At 35.4% G+C, this 7,500-nt stretch overlaps 1 protein-coding gene across 4 annotated transcripts in view; it reads left to right on the plus strand.

Moving 5' to 3' along the window:
* The window catches only part of Dmtn (transmembrane and coiled-coil domain 2 protein Dmtn), a 662,916-nt gene that overhangs the window by 388,258 nt on the left and 267,158 nt on the right, over window positions 1–7,500 (plus strand). The window lies entirely within an intron of this gene.

The raw sequence follows: 7,500 nt of genomic DNA on the forward strand, positions 1-7,500 counted from the left end.
TATTCTTTTTCAAGTGTTTTGTTTTGTGTATCCGCATTCGACGGCTGGTTCACATTATCTTGATTATATAACATTATTTCACACGTTCAATAAAAACGCAAATGGCGAGATGTTAACGAAATATTTCTTTTGTCGATATGTGAGGCACCCACCAGCAAGCACCCCCGTTAATGTTGCTCCCCCCCCCCCTCCCCTCAGCTGCTATGGTAGCCATGGTAATGATATTGTTTTGGCTGTCAAGAGTTTGACATCAAGTAACTGTTGCCTGCTTGCTTGGACGGTAGTATTCACGAACGTCGTTGGCAGGAGTATCATCTCGCAGTGCGTTGCTCTCCTTTCCCTGTTTGCCTCATTCATGGGGCAGAGTCAAGTGGGGAGGGAAAGTAAGTGAGGCCTTTTTTGGAAGGGTTTTCTATTTATTTCTTTTTTTTCTGATGGAAAATTTGTGGTTTTTTGGGGTTAGTTTTCCCCCAAATTTGTTCATTGTATACATAAGTGTTAGGAAGGTCGTTGAAGTTCTGTAAGTAACTTAGTGCTTATGGTTTGCTACGATAAACAGTGAAGGTGAAACAGATTTTCAGAGTTCTGGAAACCTTTGTGAAGGGTCGTCAACCGATTTCCTAAATACAGTTCACCTGTCGAGTGAGAAATTGTTTGTAGATTTCTGTATTTCCTTAATGGACTAACCTGCTTATTTCAAGAGGCAAGTTGACTGAAGTCCATTAACACAACTCTTTGTTTGGGTTACTAGACCTGTTTTTAGGCCCCATCTCTATACTGTAATGGACTTTCCCCGTTTGTGTTGACATACCGGCCTCCTTTCAGAAGCATTATGGTAAGGCACTTCGACTGTAGTGATAAGCGTCAAATACAGGACAAGTAACTTTCAAGAATATCACATGTCTCTCTTTTATGATCTTTTATGAAATTTTTACATTTTATGGCATTGCTTCTTAGAAATTTATCAAGCTATCTTGAACATTATATACCCTGTTATGTTTAATTATCAATTAAACCGTTTTTGTATATTTTTAATTTGATAAAATTCAACTCATCGTTGAATTTGTCACGTTTAAATCATAAATGCATTGCCTTTGAAAATCTGGTTTGATTAGTCTCATAAAATTAATTGATTTCTATCGTGTGAATTTACTATCTGAAGGTTCATGTGAGATTTCATGAACTCTGGCTTCAACGATTTTATTCCCTTCCGTGTTAGACTTCGTGTCTGGGCTGTCATTATGGTTTTTACGTGACTGAAGTCTTGTTTTGTCCATGTTATAGTAGCGTTCGTGTGGGCTACGGTTTTGATCAAGATCAGGATAACCGCTTTAACACACACGAGTGCTGGCAAAATATGATGTTACTGATACCTGTATGGTAATCTCAGTGTTGTCAGGTGTATGAGGACAGAGGAGAATATGTAAAGAATAGGTCAGACTATTCGGTGTGTGTATGTGTGTAGGGAAAGGGAAAATGAACCATAACCAGAGAGAAGGATCCAACGTAGTACTGTCTGGCCAGTCGAAGGACCCCAAAAATGTCAAGTGTGGTTGTGATAACAATAAAAGGCCTCTGCTACCGTTAGGATTGCGCTGGACTTCAAAATTTTTGCTTTCTTGTATTCAACAAAGTTTATGCATTACGCAATAGAAAGGCACAGCAAATGTGCAAGGATTATGGATTTAGCTTTTAATATTTTAATTATTTATTGCTAATTGTTTTGTTGTATAGTTTATCGTTATTTGTGTTTATTTATTTATATATTATTTGTTATGTAATTTTATTTATTAGTTGACTGTTATGTTCTCAAACATCTTTCTAAAACAAAAACAGATGAGAGAGAGAGAGAGAGAGAGAGAGAGAGAGAGAGAGAGAGAGAGAGAGAGAGAGAGAGAGAGAGAGAGAGAGAGAGAGAGAATATCAGTGAGTTAGGTATAGTATCGTACAACTATATGCTTATTGGGTGACATTTCATAAAGAATCATGTATATTGGAAACTCTGAAAATATTTTTTGCACCTAATAAAGCTATTTATTAGTTAAAAGATTCAATGACTATCAAACTTGCGGAAAAGCACCATACGCCTTATAAGGAGATGAAGGGACTATTTTCAATTTGTTTTAAAGCAGCTATACCAAGGCCGTCACGATACAAGCAGAGGACTGGCGCGCTGATTTGACCGCTATTGGCGTCCTTAACGTGTAAACAGGACACACTGGGCGCGACTAGCCTGTCCTCTCATCCTTTCAACATGTTTGACCGGACAGGCTAGTCCCGCTGCGATGGCAGTATGCCCCGCCAGTCTCCTGCATGTGTGGGCGCGGACTAGCATTGCGACTGGGATGACTCACCTATTTTGACACAGTATTCCATACTTCGTCCCTTGATCGGAGTACTTTTTGTATTATAATGATAAACTGATTGCATTTCACAATCTTTTGACTCATTACTGTATTAAAAAAATTTTCCAATTTATATTATTACTTACGAGTATTTATTTATGGTTATATTTGTTATGACTTATATCTTTAAATTTTGCATATATTACACATATTTGATTATATTTTTTCTTTAAAAGTGTAGAAAATCAGTCATTATCATTCATTATGTTCTTTGACATTTTCTTATAATGTTGTCGGTAGAGTACTTCTGTTTATTCTTTTTTTACTCTTTGAAATTTCCGTCTGCCAGACGATCCATTTCCTAAACAAGTGTGTAATATTTTGCATTTGATTGCTCTTTATTTTAGGCTTTTGCACTCATATTTTCATTCACCAAGTTATGATTTCCTTAAATTTCCTTTCTATTTTATAGTATATTTTGTCTTTAGAACCACACAATATTTTGTCTTATTCATGCAATAGTATCTTGTATTCTGATAATAAAGATACTGAAAAAATGGAAAAAAATGAATATTCCGATTAAGTGTTGTAGATTCTCTTCATGGGAAAAATTGAAGGTGTAAAATATGGATAAAGGATAAATTAAGTAGCAACCGGTTATTCTATTAACCTATGTATATTATTATATATTACGGCTGGAAAATTACATAACCTCCTGAGTTCCTGTTTATTTTTACATAAATCTGTTACACTTGAAAGAATTATTACCCGAGCTCAGAAAACTATATAAATCCCAGATGACAATATATAACGCACTGAATATCCAAAGGTCTCTTAAGTACACTTAAAACAAAACAAAGTTATTAATTACTTGAATTATTTAAAACAGCCTTTTACTTAGATTCTTAGTCAGGGATTACGAAAGAGCTCTGTACGAAATACTGGTGATTGAAATAATACACACTTTACAAAAATAAATATAATCTATAAAAAATTTACAACATTAGTACCAAAAATATTATTACCAAAATGAATCACTCGAAATATTAAAACTGAACAAAACTTTAGACTAAGACAAGAAAATATTACACTGAAAATTATATAATCACTTGTTTCACGGGAAATTAAATGCTACACATATTTAATCTTGTAACACCTTAACACTCTAAAGAGAGGAAATACTAAATGAAATTTACTTAAAAGTAATTAATACACTTACGTGTTTTGACTCGCGAGGTAATCGAACAGTTACGTAGAATAAATACACTTCACTGTTTTAACCTAAACTCACAGGGCCAATTGCAAACATTTATATTACACATATATATATATTAATTTATTACACTTTAAATGTTATTCCATTGCTTTATCAGCGTTTGAACACACTACACACGATATATGTTGGGTAAAAACTTTTTCACTTTGGAGAGGGCACACACTCGAGGCACTTGAGAGAGGCGAACTTTGGCTCGTTCAAAGGGACAGGCTGGATCTCTTCTGCTGCTATATATTCCTAGGGGCACATATTTATCAACTTAAAATTTATAGATTATTCTAGTAGATCATTCGCGTAGCTTGGGTGCAAGGCTTTACGGCATAAGGCTGCCAACAAGTCAAGTATCAGACGAATACGAACGCACAAGCAAGGCAACTCTCTCTCAGCTAACTTCGCCCACCTACCACCTCAAAACTTAGAAAAAAATATAAAGCTAACTATGGGGTTTTCAAGAACATTAAAAAACGTGGAAATATAACAATTGCGTAATCTCTCACAAACATGACTTAATACCTCGTTAAAACATAAAAAAGATTACATAAGCCCTCTTTTATACCTTTTATGGTTCGTACAGCTTACTTAATCGAGATTACATAAGACTTCATAACAAAATATGTAAAATAAAAAGTTAATTCTTGAAAATAACATGAATATACAAATACTGACTTAAATTCAAAATACAATTAAATGAATGGCAAAAGTCTTACATAATTTACATAAAAATACTTAAACCTACGAGAGAGGAACTCACCTTACAAGCTGGCTATATACCTCTCAAATACACAAATAAAATACATGAATAAAATATTTACTCTACACTAGACCAGCTTTGCGAGTTTATCTATCACATTTTCTCTCTGCCTATATAAACACAATCCTTTTCAAATTTCTATAAATTAAAACAAATACACCTAATCAAAAGTGAAGTTGTGCTTCAGCATGAGATAATCTCCATAAAGGTCCAAAAGTAAGTTTCTCGTAGGAGACATTTGGAGTCTCGGATTAAGAAGGATAAACGGAAAAGGTAGTCCTAATACAGTAAGCATTAACACTGTAGCGGACAAATTACCCTCATATAGAAGGCAAAAGAGAATGTCTATCACGTTCCTACATATTATTTCAAGTCAGATTTATATTAGGTTAAAAATAAAGAAAGTAAAAAGAACCAAGATTTGGCATTTTCAAAACTAGATATAGGCTACCAGTTGTACTTGATACCTCATAATGTACCAAATTTGGTTAATAAGTACAAAAAACGTAACCATGTAAGACCTAGTCCTGGGTGAGCAATCCTCTTGAACTAAGCAGGCTAGACCATAGCGTTTGTTGGAATTTTTCACAGGACAGGAGTGCCGCTTTGGTCCTGCAGGACAAACCGCACGGTCAGTCCTCTGCATGTATGGCTAATTCTGTCCTGCCACTTGACTCCCAATACACTTCTGAGGGCTTTGTTCTCAAATCTACAAAATCTATTGGATATTGTTTTATTGTTACACCATGACTCCTGTCCATACAGTAACACAGATCTCACGAAACTGATATATAGCATAATTTTTATATGTAATTTCAGGTGACTGTTTAATTTGCTTTTTTCAATCTTTTCGTTAAACTCAAATTTTATTAGTGATCATCTTTCCTAAATATATACATGATTCTACCTCATTAATCCCTTCTCCTTCCAATGATAATTCATCTTCCATGGCATATTCCGTTCTCATCGTCTCTGTCTTTTTTCCATTTATCTTGAGCCCAACCTCATGTGATATTTCATGGATTCTGGTAACCAAGCTTTGCAAGTCCTGTTGCATTTTGCTAATAAAGACAGCGTTATCAGCATACTCTAGGTGCGCTAATCTAGGTGCACTAATTTCCTGTTACCAATCCAGTCCAATCCATCTGCACTATCCCCAACTGTTCTATGCATTACAAAATCCACGAGGAGGATAAGAAACATAGGTGACAACACATTCCCTTAGAGTACTCCATTGTTCACTGGAAATCTATTTGATATGTCTCCATTAACATTATCTTTGCACTTGCTGTGCTCATACACAGACTTAATAATCAAATTTATATATTTGACAGGAACTCCATAATAGGACTCTTCACAAAATTGGCCGGTGCATACTATCAAAGGCTTTTTCATAGTCCACAAATGCCATCAAAAGTGGATTTCTATATTCTATACATTGCTGTACATGTCTTAAAATGAAATTTTTGTCAGTATAACTTCTACCTTTTCTAAATACTGCTTGTTCATCTCTTAGCTTTTCATCAATCTTTCTCTCTAGTCTCTTTAGGATGAGCATACTATATATTTTCCTGACCACTGATGTAAGTATGATACCTCTGTAATTATTGCAATAAGTCCGTTTATCTTTTTTCGGGGAGGGGGCGATGGCTTTTTTACCAACACTCCTAGCTCCCATTCGTCAGGCTTTGAGTCTTCATGCCACATTCTACCAAATAGTCTTGTTAGTATGCTGGGAGTCACTTCATTTTCGGCCAAAATCAGTTATTCAATAATATCCAGGAGCCTTCTATCTCGAGAATTTTTTAGTAATAGCTTCGACTTCAAACACAATGAATATATTTGCTGGGTATATGCTTCTTCTCAACCCCAGTAGAGATTTCATTAATATTCCGATGAATAATTCTAACTCCATACCCACTCCCTGAATTCATAGCTTTGTCAGCCTCATCTGCTTTCCTGTCTAAATATTCTCTTCAGTCATTCCTGGCTTTGCTTTTGACTTTGCTAACAATACTGGAATACTTAGCATGTTCTACCTTGTAATTTTAATTACTTCCTCAAAAACTTTCAACAATCAATTTCTGTCTTTGTCTCCTTTTTATAGTATCACAAGTATCATTTGATATCCAGGGCTCTCTACTTGTGACTGCATGTCCTAAAACTTCACTACCAACTAACTGATATTTCTTCTTAATTTCACACAATTCTTCATTAATTGTCTGCTCTTTGTCTCAAAGCCTCTTAAGACTGCAAATCGATTCCTAAATTCAATAGCAAGTGTTTTTCTGTGCTCATCTTCTAGATGCTTAGTTTTATCAAATCTAGGTATTTTATCTACATTTCTGTTGGGTACTTTCAGTTTTAATTTCAGTGTGGCAATGAGGAGCTGTTGATCACCACCAATATCTGCACCTTCACAGCTTCTTACATTTCTCAGAGTCCTTCTCTCTTTATTAAAGGCTATGTAATCTATTTGATTTTTGTAATTGCTACATGGTGAAGTCCATGTGGATGTCCTCGTGCCGGAAAAGAGTACCTCCAATAACAATATTGTTTGTTGAAGAAAGACTTATAAAATGTGCTCTATTTTCATTTGCAACTTCGCCAAGACCCTCAACACCCAGCGCATTCTCTATACCTTGATTATTCCTTCCAATTTTCGCATTGGGGTCACCACTTATAATTATCGTATCTCTCTCTGGGACCTCATCTATTACACTCTCCAGTTCTTCATAGCATTCATCTTTTCCTTCTTCATGGGAATCATTGTTGGTGCATAGCAAACTATAATACTCATACTACCGCTAGAGGTATTGGGTCCTTTGACTGGCAAGGCAGTACTTCATTGGATCCCTCTTTCTGGTTACGGCTTATTTCATTTTTGCCGACACATACACAGAATAGTCTGGCCTATTCTTTACATATTATCCTCTTTCCTTTTACACTTGACAACACAGAAATTTCCAAACAATTCTTCTCTCAAGAGGTTAACTACTGCACTTTCATTGTTCAGGAGCTACTTTCCTCCTAGTAAGGGTAGAAGAGACTCTTTAGCTATGGTAATCAGCTCTTCTAGGAGAAGGACCATCCAAAATCAAACCATTGTTCTCTAGTACTGGGTAGTG

Source organism: Palaemon carinicauda, chromosome 18, assembly GCF_036898095.1.
Source record: "Palaemon carinicauda isolate YSFRI2023 chromosome 18, ASM3689809v2, whole genome shotgun sequence".
In the NCBI taxonomy this organism is placed as follows: Eukaryota; Metazoa; Arthropoda; class Malacostraca; order Decapoda; family Palaemonidae; genus Palaemon; species Palaemon carinicauda.